At 40.3% G+C, this 24,395-nt stretch overlaps 1 protein-coding gene across 2 annotated transcripts in view; it reads left to right on the top strand.

The window, feature by feature from the left end:
• The first annotated feature begins 9,023 nt into the window (after positions 1–9,023).
• Positions 9,024–24,395, top strand: part of plxna2 (plexin A2) — a 173,566-nt gene continuing 158,194 nt past the window's right edge. Inside the window, exon 1 of one of the 2 annotated variants that reach the window (XM_085147225.1) lies at positions 9,024–9,128. The gene's annotated coding sequence lies outside the window, so the exon portion shown is untranslated. Of the gene's footprint in view, positions 9,129–9,319; positions 10,166–24,395 lie in introns of those variants that run through there. The other variant, XM_085147224.1, reaches the window with a different exon arrangement.

Below are 24,395 nucleotides of genomic sequence, written 5' to 3'. Positions count from 1 at the left end.
ATAAATGCAAACCATGGGTTAAAAGACCACAAAGGACGATTGCTTTATAACCACAGTAGCACATATGTGGCAAAATTATTAATAATCAATCTTTGAGTACAACTGATGAAAAAGTGGAGTTATGAGAAGATTCATTTTTCTTGATGTACTGCTTACCCAGTCTGCTATTTAGGACACAATTAAGGTCTCTGCAGGTCTCACAGTCAAGTGATTTTGAATTGAAATTAGGAATTGATGATCATAAAGCTCAAAACTGACCATCCTTTCTTTAGGGGCCTATTTAGCTTTTAACATAAGTAGGACACTTCTTCAAATTTCAAATTTAACCTCCATAAGCACATACCTAACCTGGCAGTCAGACAAGATTTGGGATCAAACAAAAGGCTTATATTGAAGTAAAAATGATATACTTCAATAAATGCTACGTCTGCCCTTAATTTTTGGTCAGCTACCTCTTTTTTTACAGCATTATTCATTTCCTTTGTGTTCCAAGTAACAAACTGAAGCAAGCTGTCCCCTCTTGTGTTGATCATAAACACCTAAAAAAAAATTAAGGGAACACTTGAACAAGCTTTTCGATTTGACTTTGACTCTAGCCCTCAAATGATTGATGATTTTGGTTTCTGCCAAATATATAATTATATATATATTTGATATATATAATATAATTTTATTCTCAATAAATTGCACAGTGTATGTCAGTCTAGATTTTCAACTTTTCATTGATCAATATCTTATATTTGATTTAAGCACTCACCTAATCTTTTGAGCACTATATTTGATGTGCTCACATAATAAGACGAGTAGATAAAACTGTGACTGCCAAAACAAAAAATGACTGTAAGATAACAAAAAAGTATAATTTAGATTAAAAAAAAAACCCTATTAGTTGTATCTTTAGAGATAAGACACACAAAAGAAAGCTTTCTTGGGTGGTTTGGTAGGTAGGACAGCTGCCTTTTGTTTCCATTTGCCATTTCCTGTAACCATACCAATTTGCAACACATTTTCCTCATAAAAAAAAGAACAGAAAAGCCTCAAAACAAGAGTAGCGAGCTGTGCTGCTGGAGTTGTCTTTGGAAATCATGCTTTAGAGTCTCTGCCATCAGCGATGTTTGGTGTGCAACACAGGGCACATGCTAGGGCAGGCTGCACAAAAATAGTAGCATTACTAAGGATCTTAGGAGGGTTTGGCTGGTCACAGGTCCCTGGGGAGGAAATCCTGATGCACTCTCTGACTATCATACACGTCCACACATGCACACACACATACACAAGCAGAAAGAAAAAAACAAAGGACATGGCATAGACGAGGAAGAAAAGGAAACAGAATGATAAGACTATAAAATTCATAATAGTCATTGTAAATGGGACTCTTACTGTATTTTTATGGAAAAAAAACATACTTGAAACAAAATATACTTCCTGCTAAAATGAACAACAAACTGCCTGGAAACTGACTACTGGCATTAAAAGTTGCATCTTTAATAACACACAAAATTATAAGACTTAACAAAGCCTTCAGAGAGTGACGTATCCTGAAATCCAACCCTACTGCAGCTGTCCTGAAGCAGAAACCTTTTATACCAAGCTGTGATATGCCTGCAGGAAAACTGGGCAACACTGTTTCCACTATATGGTCTGAAGTTTGGAACCAGCCTCAAATGGCTTTTCTGGAAACTCTAGTCTTTGGTACTTCCTTGATGGCTTAATTTTTCATTTGCTTGTATTACCCCAGAAATACACCTTCTCTCTACTCCACATTGCTAAAATAGTGCCGGATCAGTGCTGTCAAGCTGCACAAAGAAGATGAAAAGGGCTAAATTCAGACAGGAATAGCACAGTGAATCAATTTTCAAAATAAAAGACCTTTTGCACACTAAGCACTCTATCTCTGAAACAATCCTGGTGCGATCAGAAGCCATGCAAAGGATGGAACAAAAGCACATCAGAGATGCGGTTTCACAGACAAAACCAGCACACATTGCATTTCCGGGGTTAGAAGTGACATTTCAGTGACTTCATCTTTGATTGTCTAATAAAGATTGAAGGATCCAAATATAGAGACTCAATCCTTTTAAAGATTCATTTTCATTCTTGAACAAAGTTTTGATTTTTGGTGTGATTTTTGAATCTTGCTGTTACATTTTGTTCCCAACAAATTACATAGGGGATGTCAGCGAAGATCTTCAACTTGAATATGTCCCTTGTATTTCTTTTTAAAGACACATTTTCATTTAGAAAATGACACATTACATTTCTGAAAACATTGATTTAAAAAAAAAAAATTTCTGTAAATGAAATAATTTTCAGTTATTTGAGTCATGGCAATGTGTTTACTCACTGTATCTCTGAACTCGATTCATATTTATATTTGTGGGGGCGGGGGGAGTCAGATGCCATAGTTCAACAAATGGGGTACACCCTGGACAGGTTGCCAGCCTGTCGCAAATAATGTACATTTGTATTTATGACAATTCAAAACTCCCACGGGATAAATTTACTAGTCTTTGACAGTTATTTCACATTTAGTGAATAATTCATGATTTAAAAAAATGAAAACTTTGAATTAATTAATTTAAAATGACTTTTAATTTAGCAAAGGAGAGAATGATTACAGGAGCTGCTGTAAGCAGTTAAATGCCATCCTGCTAATGTTTGTCTTCCTACTCTGCCCACGTGAACATGAAATTGAATGCAGCACCATCACAGATTTCAGGATACACTGCAACAACGGAAGAAGTTGTGCTGCAAAAACACAATTGATTGTTCATGCAAATATATCATGTAATTACTGGTGATGAATATGTACCATATGGACCACTTAGTGAAAAGTATTAGCATCATACAAATTTGCTTGTGCATTTGTATGTAACTGCCTGAGGTACATGTTATTATTGGCTTACTTTCTTTCTTTCTTTGTACTTGTGTGACACAGAATAAAAATGAAGGTGTAAAAGACTGTCAGATGTTATGCTGGCATTTCCCTATTGACACCCTCAATCCCCCATTTACATTTCATATCTGGATGACTGGTTAGAGTCCCACGTGAAAAGGCCAGGTTGGATTAAGGTGTCTGTGTGATTCTATGATATCTTACGGACAGGCAGGCAGACCTAATTCCCTTTCTGGAGCAGGGCAGGTCTCAAGCCCCTAGTAAGCTCTCATCAGTCTCATCCTCTATCGCACGGCTCTCACCCTGTCATGAGATCAGCCATGATGGCATGTACTGGTGGATATACAGTAATTGCTTTGTCCTCTATCTCCCATTTTCCTTTACTTGTCTGTTATGTTTGAAGTAACCAAAAGAAATTAGGTGATACACAAGGAGAGCACAGACTCTTTCTGTCAAAGAGCCCTGTGATTTCTGTCTCAAATCCAGAAGAAAATGTCAGATTGGCTGTTATCTGACAATATTTTGATAGCATATCTGGCAGTGTTTTCCTTCTCACCCACATACATCTGGTAGCTTAGTATAAGTCAACTTTTATATATTGGTGCAAAGCAGGAAGTAGCAGATGCTGCATGCTGTCTGAATATGTTGTTCTTTCTCTGTTTCGCAGGGCTTATAAAACATCAACTCGTGTTTCATTTCTGCAAGCTTGCTCCTCGGGACTGGAAATCGCCAGTATCAAACAGTGAGCTAAGGTGGAACAGTAATCCAACCCAGCGCAGCCAGATGTCAGGATTTTCTTCCTCTCCTTTAGAGATACAACGGATAAAGAGATTGTCTCACACTCATGAGTCAGAAAATGTGTTTCTCGTTGTTGCAGAACATATCCTATCCCCCATAACCGTGAAGGATAAGAATATTCAAAGTCCCTCGTTAGTATGCAAAACAACGCATCATATTTTTCACCATGTCTCATTTCCAATTGCAAATGGAGGAATGAAAAATATGCAGGAGATTACTGCATTAAACAATTTGGTTCTGCTTAATAGTGACTCCTTTGATTTGGTCCCGGGCCCCTGAGATGAGCATGGATGAGGAATGATTGAGATGCATGGAGGAGCTTGTTCCTGACTGCTTGCACTGCTAAGCAGACCCACTTCACAATAATAAGAGGTCATCCCTGGTGGAGTGTGGAAATGTGTAATTAAAACAAAATGGTTTATCAAGAGCTGAGGCGAAGTGAGCAGCCCCAGTAAAATAAATAGCCAGCAATTTCCTGAGATTCAAATTCTGATAAGCATCTTATTAAAACAGTCCACCATCTAATGGAAATGCTTCCTATTGTAAGGGGATAATTCTTCCTCTCTCTTGTGCTCTTTTTCTCTCTCATCCAGCCTCACCCCGCCTCCGTGTCGCATGTGCGTGTCTTTGAGGATTCATGTACATGTTGGCAGCTAGGTGTGTACACGAGAAAACCATACTGCAACAGATTGGAAGCCTGCCTATTTTGTTAGGCGTTTTTGGATTTTGCTCACCTTGCAGCTAAGCAGGAATGTAAATTACTGCTGTAGGCACACATTACTTAATTGTTTTTCATATCATCATTATTCATCTTGTCTGACAGCTCAGTTGTGGCACTGATGTGTTGAAAGATGGACCATCTGTACTTTTGTCACTTTCTCGCTTATGCTCCTTTTGAAGAGCCGTGTTCCATACTGATGGATGACATGTCCATGATTTGTTGCCATGTGATGCTTTAGATTACAGCACAAAGCTGAATCTCATGGAATGCCTCCAAGCAAGGACAAAATAATGACAATAACGCTAAATATTTTCATACAATGCTTCACTCGGCAAGCATATTAGGGGAGCTTGCAATTACCGTGTCTCCTGCGAGTGCATATCTGTGGAAATTAATTGCATTTTTGATATCTGCTGACAAATACCGACAAGTTCGGAAAAGTCCTCCAGTGACAGACATACGTTTGTGCCGAAGATCGGACACATTATCTTCTACTGAACCTCTGGATTGGTTGTTTTTCGTGGAGAGGAGACAGAAAACATAACAAATATGAAACCTCTTCAAATTAAACTCACTGAGAGCTCACTCTCACTGCCTCCAAATAGCTGCAATTTGTTGGCTAAAACCCAAACAGGGCATGATAGTGTCAGATTTAATTTTCATTTTGCTTCTTTTTCTCTTCTGCTCACTTCCTGTGTGAAATATTTCTCCTCAGCATAGAGTAAAAAAGCGAGCCCATCATCACAACGTGGTAGCTGAGGCTCCATCAGTGACCTATTACTGATGTAATCGGCCACCTGTACGAATGTGGTTTCTGTGTGTAAGAGTGTGAATGTGTGCATTTGCTGATTGCATTGCAATATTCCCCAGAGCCTCTTGAGTATGTATCTAGTACCCAGTAACAAGTGGATGGTGAAAAGTAAGCAGCAGGATAGATGGACATAATGGACATGGTTCAACTGACACACAAATCCAAGTTTGTGGCTTCCTTCTTGCCGCTCTGCAATTAAGAGTAAAACCAAATATACACCTGGAATGGGAACACAGAATGCAATCATTTGAGCTTGAATTAGACCATTATGAGTTTTAATGTCACCTTCACACTGATCTATTGCCTTCTTGACAATAAAATAATTATTTTTTATGTTATGAATATTAAATTCTGCAACAAAAAAACCTAAGACTTTACCATGGAACAGAATTATTTGGCACCACATGCATATGACTGACGGTTAAATATTTTAATCCGGTTGTTTCCTATTACATTTTTGACTCTCCAGTTAAGCTGATTGCATGTGCGAGCAAGAGCGAAGGCAGAATGTTTCAGTTTCAGTAGAGTCGACATGATGCCACGTTCCCTCGTGATATTTCAAATATTGCTAGAGGGTGAAAGAATTAAAGGCATCACAAGAGGGCCCTTTGAAACCTTCCAACTTGGTATGAAATCGCGGCATGTGAGCACTTTGATCAGCAAACGGTCAAGCAGCAGCCCTGCAGTCAGCCGTCCCTCCACATTGGGCGTCTCTTCCCCTGCAATGTGAACACTCGTCCACCTGACCGCTATTTGATTTGCTCACTGAACTGATCTTATAACAGTTCAGCTTTGTGCTTTTTCACAAATTACTGCCCTCTATTTCTAATCAGCCATGCTTTAAAGCATGTTTGTATCTACCCAGACTCCATGTAGATGCATTGATTAAAAGCAGACATTATATATCACACAATCATGGTTTCAGTTATTAACTTCTTTTTCCATTTTTGGCTTTGAATCTACTTGGTTTCTTATTTATAAACCAAACCAAATGTAAAAATTAATGTAAATTGACTTGTGGTTTGCCTTTAGTAGCCACAACCTAAAGACCATTGATACCAATGATATCGGTCATGGCAGATGGCCGCCGCTCCCTGAGCCTGGTTCTGCTGGATGTTTCTTCCTGTTAAAAGCACGTTTTTCCTTCCCACTGTCACCAAAGTGCTCATAGGGGGTCATATGATTGTTGGGTTTTTCTCTGTATGTGTTATTGTAGGTCTACCTTACGATATAAAGTGCATCAAGGCAACTATTGTTGTGATTTGGCGCTGTGTAGATAAAATTGAACTGAATTGAATATGTGCTTTGATTTCTCATACGGGGTGCAAAAGTGCCCACACTGAAAGTAGCTGATACCACTGAAAAGTTGGAGCAGTTTCACGCAGCTTTATGCTATATAAGATCCAGAATTTGAATTCTGTTGTTTTAATTTTTAATTTTTAGTTCTTAGACTATTTCTGAGTTATGAGCATTTCGATAAGCACTGTATCTTTTTATTGAATTAAACAGCTTGGAGGAACTGAGCTAAGTATGAAACATAACCAAGCAAGTATCAATATTTTCCTACTACACATATTTGTACTTTTGACAGACAATAAAAAAGTAATTAAATTTTCTACAAAGTTTTCAAAGTTCAAGAAATTAATATCACACATGATGAATTGGGTTGCGTATATTTATAGTCCTTGCAATTCTCATTTACTTTCTAAATATTTACAATCAGAGCTACAAACTCTTCTATTTTCTAGTCTTTGTGTTTTTTTCTGTTACAGAATCAGGAGCCAGGCTTAGTCAGTCGATATGTGTCCTAAAGTGAAACATGACTGATAGAATTGTACTGTATGTAATAACCAAGCTTCACTGTACAAAATGGGTTAATCTATCATCTTTCTCTACATAAAACAGGCAAAATGTCTTCCAGACAGTTTTGTGCAACCTGTTCTTTCAATACGAATTGAGTTATGCTCCAATCAAACAAATCACAGCTTGTTCCAAACAGGGCCATGAGTAATGGATTGAAAAAGTCTGTATTTGATTACCTCTGCTGCCCAGGGTTGACTAAGATCCATTTGAGAGGCAGTGCGGTGGAATTCCAATATGGACACCCTCCAGCTATTGACCCTGTCTTTAAGTGGGCGCTGTGCTTTTAGTGTACTTACGCTGGTTGTTCCACATCTTCTTCCTCCTGGCAGTTTTGCAATAGTTTTGATGGCAGATCCGGGCTAGTTTTTTACTACATTGCATTATTGATGCGTCAGAAGATGTGGATAGCCTACTTTTTGTCATAAGCCACTGAGCGTACAAATGCAAGAGAAGGTGAGGGGGTTGTGGTATAACTAGTTCAAAGTAATTACTGTGAGTTACTGCAACAGAACACAATATGATACACAAATATATAATAAATATACACATTGCATTGTACAAGCTGATCCAGTTAATGTGGTGCCAATACCAACTGCTCAACTTTTTTGAGGCTGCTCTGAAATTTAGCATATCTTCAAAATATAAACCGGTTGCAGCAGTTTCATTTTTATTTTATTTATTTTCGTTTTTATTTTACGTACAGTTGCAGATATGTGTGTGGATACATGCAGACCACCTGTTTCATGCACAGATAAACATCAGTGTCTCTGTGGTTGGAAAAGTCAAAATCTCCTCAAAATGCAAACATTTACAGCCAACTTCACATGATGTTACCTTGAAGTGAGGTTAAAAATAGAAGAAATCTGAATCTGAATCATCTTTATTTGACCAAGTTTGTGCACACAAAAAAGGAATTTGACTCTAGTTCACTTTGCTCTCAGCATGTACAAAAAAAGAAGAAGCTCCTACCACGGACTATATGGGTACAAAAGTACCAGGCAGAAAGGTTTGATCAAATTGCAGGATATGAATGAAAAATATCCTAGTAACAAAATGAAATATATTGAACTTCTTCATAACTAAACAATGTTACTGTTAATGTATCTGAAAGCAATGGCTGTTCAGTGTTAAAAGCCAATATTGCTTGGTTACTGACTCAAGAATCCCTGCTGCTTTTTCTTAAGATGTTTTCAAGAACAAACAGTTACTGATGCGAATCATCAGTATACTGGGCTAAGTGTCGAAAACATAGGAGCCTAACAGGAAGTGGAAAAACAATCACAGGTCTGAAGTGCAAACTCCATGGGCTGAATGACATTAGCTTTGTGTTTTTTAGCTTAATAAACTCAAATACAGCAGCTTTTCTACTGGTAACTACAGCATTGCCCAGTGACCCACTCAGTGCCGCATGCAAAGAGCATTAAAAGTATCAATGATCAAAGCATTTAGGGGAAAATGCTAATAATCATGTCAAAGATTCTCGAATGTCTTCAAACTAAATAGAACATAGCTGATACTGAAGGCTAAAACACTAGAAACATTTTTTTATAGAGCTAAAAACCACACGCACGCACACAACCAAACTAATCAAAACAGACACTGCAGTAGAAAGAGGAGGCAAAGCATGGGCATCTGGCAACATACCATAACTTCAAGGCGATTTGTCACTAATATTACGCATTTTAGGAAAAGATTTAAGGATTAGAAAACGCTTTGTTTTTTGTGAGTATCATTTCCAAACTTGGAACACTCCAGAACTGCTCAGATCAGCTGTTGAGTGGGGCGATAAATACACAGATGAAGAGAAAATAAACCCAAAAAGAAATAATGATTCTTTTTGTAAAATGCCAAAAATATAAGAGATAGTGAGAGCGAGTGAGAGCGAGAGAGAGAGAGAGAGATAGCGAGAGAGATGGAGCGAGAAGTATGTTCACAGTTTAATCCATAGATGGCAGTACTCTAACAGAAACAGAGTTGGACGAGCACATGCCACCGACACCGGCTTCAGTGTGCTCTGCAAGGACAAAATGCTGTCATAGGTAAGATTTTTTTCTTTTTCACAATTGTGATACGAATATCTTATAGTTATATAGGCGATTCCTAAAAAGAAAACTACAACTAGACATTTGTTAAAAGAATTTTCCAAACTCTTAATCATGCTTAATACGCTACAGAACTTTAGTGTATATTTACTGAAGCATATTATTTTTATTGTAGTTATTTTTGGTAAAATGTAATTTGGCAGGTGGGTAGATGGTGCTCTGCACATTTCTCTAACCCGCCGTGTTTGTGTTTGTATGTGTGTGTGATTAAATATTAACGTTTAAAATCTTTTACTTTTTATAACTCCACGTTTTGTACTAAAACTGGTGAATTATTAAATGGTAGTCGACGTAAATGTTTATTGCTTTTATATATGATTAATGTTTGGGCGGAAACAGTTAACACCATAATGAGCGTGAGGAGTGTGAGGGGGCTGGGTCTAAAAGCGCAGTGTGCCAGCTACAGGCAGCATACACAGACTACTGTACATTGATGGAGCCGATTTCTATGAGTCCGGCAGAGCCCTGTGAGAAAGCCACGCTGCGGGTCTGAGCCGATGCTGCGAAATCACAACGCCAGATGATGGCAACTCTGGCCACGGCTTGTACATAACCTTCAGGTCCTACAGAGCAGCTCGGAGGACGGTGAATGCCAAACTGAAGGAATGTGCCGTTTCTGTGACATGGTCTGGTAAAGTAACAGGTCAGTTCAGATGGTGAAGGCTCTGCCACGAAGTTTACGCGCTGAATTCGGAATTACCGGCGACGACGAAGGTTTCAACTTCAATGAATGACGCCGTCCCTTCACAGGTTCTGTATGCGTACAGGCTGTATTTATAAATTGGAAGAAGTAGGCTACTGACTATTAAAATTATCCTGAAAGGGACAGTTTGACCTGCTCGAGCATTTGGAAACATTTCTTACCCGCTTTGGAACTGAAGCGAGTCCAGCGCATCAGTTAAAGCCCAGAAGACAGCAGCAGCATTGGAGGGAACAGGATAGGGATAACCGGGAGATTCACTTTAAATGAAGAGGTGAGTGATGATCAGCACGCTCGTTAAGGCTAAATCAGCCTTACCGGGCACAAATATTTGCGTAAATCCCCTATGACTGTCAGCCACTCTGTTCCTCAAAGAGCTAATATCCGACACTGCGGAGAGTCAACTGTGGAGAGGCATTTTTCATCTCAGGCTGCAGGCTGTGTGCAGTGCTGGGGTACATTGTATCGTTGCCACTGCTCCCACTAGAATGACAAGGTGGCATTGTAAATACCGTGCGGGGTTTATGCATTTAAAAGCACTGCAGTTAGATCAACAAAAGGCTTTACGCACAGTCGTTGGTCTGTAATCTTTTACATTAATGCCATTTACTCTCCTTCTTTCCCCTATTCATTAGAATTTGGTTGCCTCACAGTACATAAGAATTACTGGATTACAGTAGGTTTTACTGAGGTGATACATCATAAGGTTAGCATCATTTTTGCTTGTTAGTTTCTTCTGATTGTGTAAGTATATAATGAACTTACTTGACCGGAGGAGTTATTTTTAGAGTGCTTATAATGCGTTGCTTGCAGTCATCACAGAGCTTGGCTTTCTAATAATTTTGATTTGTTGACCTTGTTGGCGTCTCACAATTACACATGCATGGTCTTCCACACAGTATCCTCAGGAAATAGCCTTTGTGTGTTAACAAAAAATCAGAATTTGCTTTTGACTACACATAGTTATTACTTTTGATATACTGGCAGGTAACAGGTTACAGATCTGGATCCTTGCCTTTCTGCAACAAGTGATCTATGAATTTAAAGTCAGAATGACTTGGAGATTGTTAAATATCTCACTTCAAAATGACTTGGTCTCACAATGTGACATTATGCAAATTTTGCCACTTTTGTCGCCTCCTTCTCAAGTGGCAAAATCAAAAACCTAAACTATAACACTGAAAACAACAACAACGTAATGTAATAGTGCCAGCTGGCAACAATTTAGTATTCCAGGTTGACTTCAAACCTCGTCTGTCCAGATGAGCAGATGCACCTACAAATCTTCCTTCTCTGTCTGACTGCCAGTTCACCAGCAAGCACCCATGACAATGACTCTAAAGAAAATAAATGTTGTCTTAAGTAGAAAATTGCCTTACATTTGCATGAAAATGACTTACATCTGCTACGGCTGATGGGTAGCATATTAATCCCTCGGCTTGTGCAATCAAAACCCCTTCCTTCTTGGTGCAATCAGGGTTTTTTTTTTGCATCTGAAGCGTGACCCATTCAGATAATTATTTTAATATCCATCTCAAAATGAAACAGTAGCTTGACCCCAAAGCAACCACCAGGGTGGAAATTGCTGCCTTTGGAAGAACAAACCAGCATTCAGCATTGGTTTGATTATCACATTCTGATTATATTCACCCAATTAACTCCAATCTAATGAAGAAAAAGGAGACATTCTGTAATATCGTGGTGCTTTCATTATCCGATTGACCAGCCAGCAGCTGCTATATGACTATGCTATTTTCTATTTTTGTTCAACTTTATTTTTTTTATCATTTATGAATCTTCTGTAACCCATGTCTGTATTACTGTTAGTTAAAAACACTACTGCTGTTCATCATGTGAAATATTTCTGAGAGCATAGAATTGCAGTTCATTTGTTCCCCTTTCAAATAACGGAGGATATAAGCAGAAATGTTAAGAATTCTGCTCAATGAATTGCTTTCAAGTGAAGTCTTTGAACTCGTGCCGTTCAAGAACGCCTTTTGAGAACCAAAACATCACACATCCATCCAATCAATAAGGTTAACTTCACCAAGCTGGAGAGAAATTGCTTTGACTGGACAAAGTTAGATCAAGCTTTGTTGATGCTCCTCTGCCGCTGCTTCCCCACTTCACCTCTTTATAAGGGGCTATTTTGATTAGATATTTAGTGGCGCTGTGTCATCAGCAGTGCATTCTGGAATGATTTGCATAGGTCTGTACTTTACTTCTAGATTTCCCCAGGGAATGTTTCAATCTCGCATTCTTTAATAGTGTAGTCTGAGCAGCGTACAGTATAGATGAATTTTTGTTTGAATTACTCTGGATATTGTCTTCATGCCAAACATCTTTTGGAATTTCATTTGCTTTGTTTAAACGAATGACCTATATCAGTTTCTTAAGAGAAGCTGGTCCTCTAATGTGCTCTGCCTTGTTTGAAGAGAGTCTAAGGCATCACAGTCTCCTGGACAAGGCTGCCTGTCGCTACAGCTACCGCTGCCACCATCAGCATCCATCAGTATCTGCGACAAACTCTTGCTGGCTCAAGAGCGTCCTCTGTTGATGAAGAGCAAAGAGTCTAAACAAGGAGCTGAGTTAATTATTTGGCTATAATGTGAACACACAGCCCCTCTCCGGTCGAGTCCTTTTACTTGGGCTATTTAGCAGCCGTGTTGATACTCAGAGCAGTTTTTTAAAAGCGCAATTTTCTGCTGAATGAGTTGTTGCTGCTTTTCTCACCACCAGCATTCACACAGCATGCCGCTTGCTCCTCTTTGGATTCCCCCCTTAAGGCAGCCAGACTCGCCACAATTTAGCTTGAGAGATTTTGACAAGTCGCTACGCATGCAGGCAGAATCCTTGACCTATTTCTTAATGAGTGAATACTGCAAATGTGCTCAGCGGCTGTGTATTCCGAACACCCCCCACCCCCCCACCCCAAGCTTACAACAACCCCCACTATCCCAACTGTCTTTTGGTTTCACACATACATAAACACTCGAACACATGCTGATAACGGTGCTTTTGTGGGTTCACCGACTCATTCTCTTATAGATATAGGTCCTCTCTTTCCTATCTGATAGAGTGTACAAATACTGAGTGTTTGTTTTAATGCAATTGGCCTCCTGTCTTCCCTCACTGTGGGCTGTTTATCTGAACCTCTCAACTGTCCAGCTGTCACAACAGAGATCTCAATCTACTTGACCCACACACGCTCCGCTCACTCAACCTTGCTATGCCCATGCTTGTGTCTGGAATCTGTATTTATGTTGAGTGTGTGTGTGTGTCTCTGTGTGTGAGCGAGAGAAACAGAATTGACATAAGAGAGATCTGGATCTTTGGTGATAATGATCAAGTGGAGCCAGGGAGAACATTTAGTCTGTGATGAGTTTGGTTGGCTTCAGTGAAAAGCAGAAGATCACAACCACTACTCTGCTCAGTTTATATCTTCTGTGCTTGCTCTCTCCCCTCTGGATACTGATTGTAAAAATTTTTTTTTTTTAAACTGATCTCTGACGAGTCTTGCATCAGATTCCAAGTAGAGAGAGTTTCTTTAGGTGATGATTATCCTATCAAACGTTTGTACAACGGCTTATATGTTAAATTAGGAGTGAAAGTTTGGAGCTCTGCTTGTGGTGTAAGATTACACCACAAGAAACTTTTGATACTCAGATATTGGTGAGGCATCATTATGAAGTGTTTTTTCAATTTCTTAGCGCAGGAAGAGCTATTTAACACTCTGTACCCATTTTAAAAAACCTGTTCTCCAATACTCAATCCGTTGTTCTGCTTTCTATGTTTTTATATCCTCATTTAAAGAAGTTCCCCTGATATTTTGAACCTATAGATGCCAGGGAAGATACAGGACAGAATTACTCTTTGATAATTTCCACACAATGGCAGATGTTTGAAAACACCACAGGGCTACATTTAATGGTCTAGTCATGCTGCTGTAGCCGTTTTCATCATCTTGAGTAGTTGTGCTTGTTGCCTTCAGTGACTTATTGAATCGTTGAAACCATTTTAAATTGATGACTACAGGCCACTACATTGTTAAGTAGCAGCTTGCTCAGTATGAACAACACATAGCACAGAGTGCAAAAATCAATGCCACTTTGCATTTCATTTTTCATCATATACAGTGAGTACTTGAAAGAAAAAAGCCACCTTTTCTGCTGTAGCAGTTACCGTGCTGGGATTTTTATTCTCTGTAACTCTGTGATAAGCCTGTTGAGAGAGTTTGTTTCCCCATATCTGTCAAGCTGTTTGCTTTTTTTTTTCCTTTTTTTCCCCCCAACAAGATATAGGCTGTGTGTGTGTCTCCAGCTTCCAGACAGGCTCCAGCCGGTCTCATCAGAGGACCAAGAGGGAATGGTTAACAGTCATCCCTCTGCCGTGCAGCCGTGGCCAGTCCAGATCCTGCTCTCCCTATTGATGGTGGCAAGTTTAGCAGTGAACCCCAATGCACACTCTGCTGTCCCAAAGCTTGCCAGCTTGCTGAAACAAAGCCTTTTGTAGGGCCACTAAACCCAACAGATGGAGAAATGGACAGTAAATGAAAGTAGAGGGAAAGGGGAATAAAGGAATTTAGTGGAGCATGTTTGTGGGTAGGCATTTAGGCTGCTCCTTTGGGAAGCCTAACACTCTTACAATGCAATACTGGCAGAACTTAACTGTTCTCTCCTTGACATGCTGCAGCAGCAGCAGCTTTGGGCCCCTATGTGAGAGGAGAAGGCAGTCTGCTCACGAATGCTCTCCAGGGCCTGGGAAGCCTTTATTAAGATGTTAATAGAACTGACTTCATGACACATTTCCATGGGACAGGATCCCTTGCTTCTGCCATTCTTTAGTGCCTCAATCTGCCTGCCACAATCATCAGTCTCTCTCCTTCACACAACAGCCTGTTTAGGCATTCAGGCCCATTTCCACATTCCCCTGCCCGGGCACTCTCACTTTATTTGATCTCTGCTGTCACAAACCATCCTATATTTACCACGTGTAACAAAATTACGCGATGCCAGTGATAAGGGCAGGAATCATGGCATAGGTACCCGCAGAATAACAAGTCTGGCTGTTTGTTTGTCACTGATCTTCTCACCGGCTGGAAGTCAGACTGTCACCCCAGCAAGCCATCAAGGCTCTTATGATTTTTTATTTCTCCAGCCACCGTTTTCCAGATCACTAACAATATTCTTCCTCCTCGTTCGCTTTAGTCCTCAAACTGCTTCCAAGGTTGCCCATCAAGCTACAGCAGCTACAAAACAAGAGACAAGAAAGACCTCAAGCTTTACATCCAAATACCTTGACTGACTTCATTTTCATGAAAGGCACTGAATGCATTGTCTCTACCATTTTCTCCTTTCACATGTATTTGAATATAAGTCAGTTTAGCCTGGCACCATCAATAATCAATTAGCTGGTGTCACGGGAGGATGTGCGTTTTTGTTTGGTGGAAACTCAACAATAAGTGAGCAACAAAAGGGAGCAGGAGAGAGAGGCAGGGTGGGAGGGGGCTTCTGTTAGACGCCAAGGGGCAGCTGTCAGGAGCAGATGACTGTGTGTGTGTGTGTCATATGTTCACAGCTCCATGTGTTTGTGTCCATTTTAATTTATTTTAGTTTGACTGTGTGGCACTTTGTGTGTTGTTTGTGTGTGTGTGTGGGTCTGTGTGCATGTTCAAGACGATATACCAGGGTAGGCAGTAAGGGCAACAACATGCTGCGCTGCCCACACTGCCCCCTGGTGATGAGGATGCCCCTGCCTGCCACTGTTACCATGGTTACTACAGGAAAAGGGGTGCAGACATTGCTTGTCTAGTCTGCTCATGTGCTATAGGGGAGTCCGGCCAACGGCAGCTTTGTCCCTCCCATATAAACTGAGGCCAATTACAACTAGAACCACTTTCAACTCAAAGGGGCTGTTATGGCCATTACCCCTTACAACTGTCAAACAATGTAAGTATTTGCTCTGGAATTGTAAAATGAAGAAAATCTGTGAATTTACGTGCACTTAATTTTCTCTGTAGTTAGTGTATTGACTGAAAAAATGTTAGCATCGAACAAAAGCTAAAATTCCCTCATTGGGCCCCAACACTCAGTGACATGTTGGTGCTTGCACTTGTGCTGTCTTGTTACTATTTTGCACTCAGCTGTGGCCTTATCTGGATTGGTATCTTCTCTCAGTATGAGGCAGGATCTTTGAGTCATCCTCATCCTTCAATAGAAAGAAAACAGATGAAAAAAGGGGAAATAAGGCCTTCTAAAGTTGTTCCTGAGTTAGATCGCAAAGAGAAACTGTCTGGAAAAGTCCTCCCCCTTCCTCTGCTATCTTGTTCCTTCTGTTGCGTGCACACACATCTTCCTGATTAGCTTTTTCCACTGTCGTCGACCAAAGTAAATTGTGCTAAATTGATGATGAAAGACCTTGAAACTCCCACAACTTCAAAACACAGAATCTGCCCCACTGTGGCTTCTTATTTCCTTGCAATTTTGATAGAGGCAAAAAGGGAAAACAATTAATGAGTTGGCTTCTACTTGCAGAACTGCACATGTAATTTAAAACTTTTTTTTCTTTTCTTTCTTACTTGAATGCTTGATCAGTTTCTGAAGGTACAGGAAGAAAGATCCTGGATGCATGATGAAAAAAAAACCAAAAAAAAACAGAGTCTGGACTAGAGTTTGTGCCGCCAGTCTGTAGACTGCAGACTCTTTACTTTGGCCCAAGGTGATTTATAGTGTCCACGCCAGAGGAAATGAATACTCCTCTGGGATAACATTTATGTTTATGCATGAATCCGTGACTCTGATCCACACACTGAAACCAGCAGGAGAAAAGGGATGAAAGGTACTTAAAAAAGGGAGGAAGCTTGTCATGAAGCCCACACAAAGTCTGTGAGGACATGTCGTTACTTTCCCAACTTGCTGTGACCCAAACCATTAATAACACTTTATGAATGTAATTGCTTTTGTTGTTGATTTTTCACCTCTGCCCAACCTTTTAGATTACAGCTCAGCACACCATAAGCATAGGGCTTTTTGAAATGTGTGGGATACTGAGGAAGCAAAAACCTCTTCCTTTTTTTTTTAGCAGTGACTTTTAGGGGAATGTGTTGTGTCAAAATGAATCAGCAAAAGTTATCACTGTGAATCACACTGTACAGTGTTTATATTAACACGGTGAATCTATAATGGGAATGTTGGATGTTGTTGTTCCACCACCCTTACTTCCTAGTGCCCTTTGCTATCAAAGAGGAACACTGCATGTACTCAGCAGGAGCTCACCCAGACAGGCATGTTTTTCTTCCTCTGTCATAACCAATGATATATGAAAGATGACAGCAATGTCTTCTTGTTACCTACAAAGAACATTATTATCATGTGATGCGATGCCATGCTAAACACATAATCAAAATTCATCACATTTTCGACCATCAGCTGCAACACAAGTTGTGGGCGTTTGGCCTCATTTACTAGCAGTTTATAATTACCTCTACCACTACTACTATTGCTGTTGTTGTTGCCTTTTGGACATTTACAGTTTTCCAAAACAACACAGGCCACAAAATGGCCTTACATAGCATGTAAAGAAAACAAAATACTTCATGGAAAGGTTTAGCTTTAACCTTTATTTAAAAATATTTCAGTGTTCTGTGTCTCATCTTAGCTTAAACTATCTCATCTTTAATTAAAAATGACTTCTGTCTTTTCTAATACGATCACTGAGTCTAAATTCTTGGCACGTTTCCACTGATGCTGAAGTATCTGGATTTTTTTTTAAGTTAAGTCTTTCAGCTCAAGAGTTTCTCATTTCGAGCTGACAGATCGCGTATTCCTTTTCCTCCACCGGTTTTTCTTGTAGCCTTGTAGATGAACTGTTTTTAGCTTCATCGTTTTTTAAAAAAAATATATAAATATATATTCATTTTGACATCCAAATAGTTTTCTGTGTTTTGAACCACAGTGAATGTGTCAGGGGATATTCTGAAACTTATTTCACTTTCAACAAGATTTTCATCACTCTGGTGGAAACACTTGGAGAGGCGCGCCTTTTCTGGCTTCCTCCTCGGACACTATTGTTTCCATCAGAGTTTGTCATGGCTTTCTTGCCTTAGTGGTGCAGGCTTGTCTCCTACAACATCATCACCACTTTCTCTGCTTCACTTGGAGTGAAACGGGCTCAGCTGTATGCAGATTGCCCGAGCCTGCTGGGATAGAAAAAGTTACTGGCATATTTATTGTGGTAAGAACAAAATAAGCTTGTGCATATGTTTCAAAAACAGTAATTTTGCATACAATACTTTTTTTTTTGTGCAGGGCAAGAATGTAATGTTTAAGGAGAATGAAACAAGATATGAGACAATTATTCAGATTGTGACAACCAAACCTTTTGCCGCGGACCGTTTGAAATCCCTGTGTTGTCCATGAAGATGTTGATTAAACATGACTGCTCTGAAACATCTTCCTGCCTAAGGGAGGCAGAAGTGAAAGAAGGGAGGTGAGTAAGTAGAGAGAGTGAGAAAACTGAGGATTGACTGGGCAGGTTTGTACATGAAAGCGATGAATGAGCATCCTTTCTTGTCTTAATCTGCTCCAGTTAGGGAATTATGCTATAGAAGTTAATACATCATCCACACAGAAGGTGCATTCAAAGGATATTTGACACATTATTGCCACTACAGGCCCAGTTTTACTAGACGCATCTTTATTTCCTCATTCATCTTGAAGTAAGAGCTAGAGTAAAGCTGGGAATTAGAAATATTTTTCTCACTGCAGAAGGCATCTCTGAGCGTGTAAGTACAATGTTTACTGTTAAGTACTTTACACAAGCCTCGTTGCCTTTGCTGCCGCAAGTCCTCCCCCACATTTCTCAGAAAACATGTTCAACCTGACAGGGGTGAATAGGTGAGGTGGATTTGCATTTATTTACAAAGTATGCACAATGTTTCAGGCATATTTTTGTGCACATACTGTCGAATGAAAAATAATTTGCTTTTGCATGACTTAAAGTCCCCAAAAGAGTGTCCTTATTCCGCTTTTTTTTTTTTAAACAGAAGTAGAGTAATTTATTTTTTAGCTACACACTGAAAGTGTCCATGTTTTATTTGTTCTGGGGATTTACATTATGCAGTATCATATCCTCTGTGTCCACTCTCCACTCATCTGTCTGCCTCTTCTCTTCACCTTCCTTTCCTGTGAAAGGGAGAAGCTGCAAAGGTGGGTGGAGGCATGCCAGAGGGTACTGGCATATGGCTGGGAAATCGTAGCGCATTTTTGCATTCACCTGTGTTTTGGGACCATGGCCTGCATTCTGCTTTGCATCGTCAAACCAAAAGGAAAATTAGAAAATGGAAAACAGGAACGGGCTACTGGGCATTATGTTACTGTTGAATAGAGTGAGAATGTGCATACGTATACTTTCCATCATTTCAGGGCGCACAGACGCTTATTTCGCTGCAGTGTGCACAGACATGGACTTGCCCGATAAAGGACACCTTTGCTTTGTTTATTTTGTCGAGGCACAGTGTTTGTGGGTTGTGTTCAACAAAGCATTAGTAGTCTAAAAAAAGCTAAAATGGGGTGTCTCTGCTTGCTTGGCTCCCTGTGGTGCAGAAAATGTACAGTAGCTCTGTGTCAATGTAAACAACTCCACCTGTGTTTGCATACTATTACTTGAAACAACCAGTCAGAAAAGGGAAAGCAAAGGAAGCAGAATGAAACTGCAGCCTGAAGACTAGCCAGAATGATTTCGCTGCAGGAGACATTGTTACGTTAGTTTCGTGCAAAGCCTTTAAAACACAAGCTAAAAAAATGTGCTTCAAACATAATGCGTCTGCTTGTAATGTTTGACAATAAAGGGTGTTTACCAGGAAGAGAAAGTGGTTGCAGAATGTAAATGCAGCTATACTGAACATAACCAACAGTGAGATGCTATTTATGAGTTTGCTCTGCACTTGATGCTGTTACTAAGACTTCATCTTGTTGAGATTTGTGTCTTGGATGCATGTGATCAACCTCTATAAACACAGAATCAGAGCTTCTTAATTGAAAAACTGGCGTATTGCTCCTGTGTGTCAGCACCTTGATCGTGACTCATCAAGGTCACGGGGTCACGCTTAATTCTCAAAGGGTTCCCAGTACCAGTGAAATGCAGCATTCCCAGCCTCTTTTATAAAACAAAGGAAGAAACAGGGAGGTCTGGGATTTTTGCTTGTGATACTGAGTCAGACAGGAAGAGAAGAGGAAGCTGGAAGGGAGTGACGGAACCGGAAGACGAGGCTGTTTTCGTAGGAGTGAAGGGCACCATTTGCCAGAGAGAGGTATAAAAAAAAAAAACAAACCCACTGAGAACATTTGCACTGGGCTAGTTAAGGAAAACTGAAGACCTGGGATCAGCTGACTAACCATGCTTTGGTGATCTCACCGGATCTGCATCTACATCCTTGTAGATGATGTAGGTGTGTGTTGAAGTGTAATACTCCAGACTAATGGGAAAACACACTCTTTCTTAGTGGGTCCTAGGCAGACTGAAACAGCAGTGAACCAACCACCAAGTGTCCTAATTAGCCCACTTCAGCATGTTATTCTGCCCCAGCTGCTCCTATTTATGTTACTGATGAAATGCTGAATGGGGCTTTTTCCCCCCCTTGGTTACATTTTCTCGAGGGTAGCAAATAGTCGATTTTTATCGTTTTTCTCTTTCCTGTTATTGCAGTTTTTTGCTGGAGCATGATTATATGTTTTCTCTACTGCTGATGTAGTTTATGGGAAGCAGCACCAGCAGGGCTGTTTTGTTTGGCTAAAAAGGGTGGCTGCTAAGTACTCGATCCAGTGTTTTGCCTCCCCATATCCCCCAACTAAGAAATGACAGAATCTGGTGATAGAGAGAAATACTCTGTTTGCCCACTGCTGTGTTTATGGTGACTCCATTGTGGGCTTTAGTTTCATCATATATTCTGCAATAGCACACTAATCATTAAAAAGAGTTCAGTGAGATTTATCTATTGAACGCAGCGAGCTGGCCTACTTGTTGAAACTTCATTTTACTGCTCTGCTAAACCTGCAGACTATGATCACATTTAAAGTGTTGAAGCTACAGCATTTTTCCCTGAGCTTCATCATCTATGTGTGCGGCCTAAAGAAAGAGTTACTGAGGGAGAAGCTGCCACAGAGGAATTCAGAGTCTTGGTTTGGCATTGGTCATAGTGACCAAGTTAGGAAAGCTCGTTTCTTTGATTTATGTTCATTTATTATTCCTCTGTCTGTTTGTGAGTCGTGTCTTTGTTTCTCTTGGTCTTTCCTTTCACCCTCTCCTCTGTTTATTGCACTTTTCTTTTTTTGACTTTCTGTCTTTTTGTCTCTGCATCTTGCAATCTGGGATCCAGTCCCTGCTTATTTTACGCCCTTAACAAGGAGACAGATGGTAATTTTAATCATCGTACTAGCAGAGATTAGTCTTTGATCAATTTTAATGCTCAGAATACAACCGCTACATTTAGCTTGAGAAAGGGGGAGGCTGGGCTTGTAAAAGTGATTTGGTGACTAAGGAAAGGCAGAATACTCCAAGATAAGTCCTCTATCCAAGTATTTCTCATGCCCAACATTTTACATGCAGTCAAAGCGTTGTTAGAATTACAGTCTAGTTAATACTTGAGCTGGATTTGGGAAATTCGTTCTCTGATTTTTTTTTATTTATTTTTTCTGTATTTTTGTTTGTTGTAATACCCTGTTGAGACCTACTTATGTACATGCAAGTATATGTGATTACTTCTATGCTATGCCTTCCAGAGATCCAAGCCTCTTTGCTCTTTGGGTGACTATATCAAGATGTCGTACAAGAACACTACTGACAGACGGTTATATAAGGCTGGGTGGCCACATATAAAATATGGTCTCTGGTGTCTGCCTGAAGAATACAGATGGCCTGCCTGTCTACATGTTATATCTGCAGCAAGAGCAGGGAGAGAGACTCGGGAGTCTCTGGCCTGTGAAAATGAGTGTGAAGCACTTATTCCCAGAATGGCTATAGTAGCTCTTCATACAGCTCTGACACACTCAGAGCAGCTCTGTAGTCGCAGATCGTGTACATTATAGGCATTTCACACGCGTGCTTTGCTTGTAAATAATGTTGGTGTGTAGTTATTGTGGTTACATCAGTCAATTATATTGACATTTAGGCTGTTTACATTACCGTAGGTCATCAAAAAGAGCAATACCCAGCCCAGAGCTGATGCAGCAGCAGAGTGGACCAAGCAACAAGCAAGCTAGCCAGGTGAAGTCTCTAGGAGGTCCCCAATCCCAGTCCACGAGGGCTGGTGTCCCTGCAGGTTTTAGATCTCAGTTCATTACCAGGCCTCTGGAGAACTTCAAGACATGTTGAGGAGGTCATTTATTCATTTAAATCAACTGTGATGGATCAAGGACACATCTAAAACCTGCAGGGACTCCGGCCCTCGTGGACTGGGATTGGGGACCCCTGCTCTAGATCTTTACTATTCCCTGGTCGTCTGTGTCCGTGGCGCCGCTTTCAACATGGCGATTATTGGATCTCTTTACTGATCCCCGTGCTTCATCACAGTGCGTATGCTGATGCTTGTAAAAATTGATCTAAGCGGCCTGGAGGATGTGTACTTATATGCCTAATACACAGATTATGAAATGCTTTTCAGTGATCAAAATAAGAACTCGGTCAATAGCCTGATGACTTTTGAAAGAAAATGGTTAATTAGTCTTTTTGTGCCAGCGAAACAAAAAATAATTATTGAAAGAAAATATAATTGTTTGAAAGTGCTTCAGCCAGTCAACACATGAGTAAATGGAGCTTTTTACATCCCAACACTCTGTGTAACGCAGCTTGTCAGACTCTTCCTTTATCTCTCCAGTATATGGAAATTGTCTTTTAGCTCCACTCGTATGCTTCAGCTGTGGCTGTATGAGACACTAAAAGATAACATTCCCATATTAAAGCAAAGTCCTCATAAGGAGGTTGGCATGGGTGGGGTAGGATATTTTCAAGAGACCCTGGTTCATTTAACATTTGGTCTGTTTTGTTTTGCACTATTTTTTTTTCTCCCCTGTCTTGCTTTTTTTTTAAAAAAAAACCTTACTAACATTACGATTAGGAAACATTCATGGTACCGGTTCAAACACACTCCTTCGAAAGTAACCCTTCTTGTTGACAAATGACAAGTTGGAAGTGACCCCTCAGTATCAGGTATGTGATACCTTGTCCATCAGGGTAGACAGACAAGGTTATCACATACAGTAAGTGGCATCTTGTGCCAGATGACACCGTGTGTGTAAGGCAGGTTCGCCATCAGTTTTGACAGTCACCATGAAAGTGGGCTGAATGAGCAGAATATGAATAATCTAAGTTTATGTATCTGCATCGTAGGATCGTAGGTATAAGGACTACAGAATCAATGGAACATACAGCCACCAGTTAATATTGCCAATAGCAGTTAACAAGACAAAGAGCAGCAGATACCAGAAACCAATATTTTCACCATTTCTAAATTGCAGCACAAATCTGCAGTATGCTCTACTAAAAATGCGTTTTGGCTTATATCTGTTAAATTATACATCTGTGATCAGCCAGTATCGTTAGTCAACGCTGACTGTTGTGCAGGCAGCATTCTTGTACTTCAGCTGTGTCATGTTTTATTTGTGTACTAGAGTTTTTCGAAATAAACATCTCATGTGTTTAGCAAAGTTTATAACAATCTTTGTTCTGTGTGTGTTTATTAGAACAGTGTTTGCCTTGGTGATATGCCTGCTAGATTCTCAGGACACTATCTGACAGGAAACCAGCAAGTGCTGATTTTCCACCGTATCCCAGCCAGAACTGCATCCTGTACGGGGCTCACATGGAACAGGCCGGAAGGCATGCGTGTGTGCTTCAGCACTGATCCAGCAATTCACTCAGTCAGTCATCTGGCTTGCTCTCTATGCTCTGTGCCATCATATTCAGTCCTGTCCTGGCAGCAGCTGCTGCACCCCTGAGGACGATCAGGTGGATTGTTATACGCCCACCATGCGCAAGACCGAGTTAATGCTTACTGCAGCACTCACTACTGCTTTATTATTCATATTCATTGCAAACCCTAGTTGGACTTGCATACAAATGTAGTGTAAGCTTTCCTGCGAGCTGTGGTCTGTAGTAGCAGTGTAACTTTGCTTTGCTTTGTACTGTACTTTACCCATTTGAGAAATGTTTGGAAAGCTTTCAAATCAGCCTTTGAAATTAAGCATTTCTTAATTGATCTCCTAGTGGAGTAAAGTTTGCAGGTGGTTGCAGTTTTGTTGTGGGAACTGTGGCACATTTGGGTCCAATTCATCTCCTTTCTGCTCGCTTTATACCTGATGATTATTTTCAGTGTACAGACAGACAGTCACTACCTTTGTTTTTGTTTGTGGTCTGTTGTGCACGGTCTTGACAGTAACCAGGCCGTTCTGCTTGCTCGGCATGCATCCTTCTGTGTGAATAAGCACCCAATTTCCTCACCACATGCTGTT

Source organism: Neolamprologus multifasciatus, chromosome 20 (assembly GCF_963576455.1).
Source record: "Neolamprologus multifasciatus chromosome 20, fNeoMul1.2, whole genome shotgun sequence".
NCBI lineage: Eukaryota > Metazoa > Chordata > Actinopteri > Cichliformes > Cichlidae > Neolamprologus > Neolamprologus multifasciatus.
The sequence above is the reverse complement of the archived record's forward strand: the minus strand, read 5'-3'. Positions and strand labels throughout refer to the sequence as shown.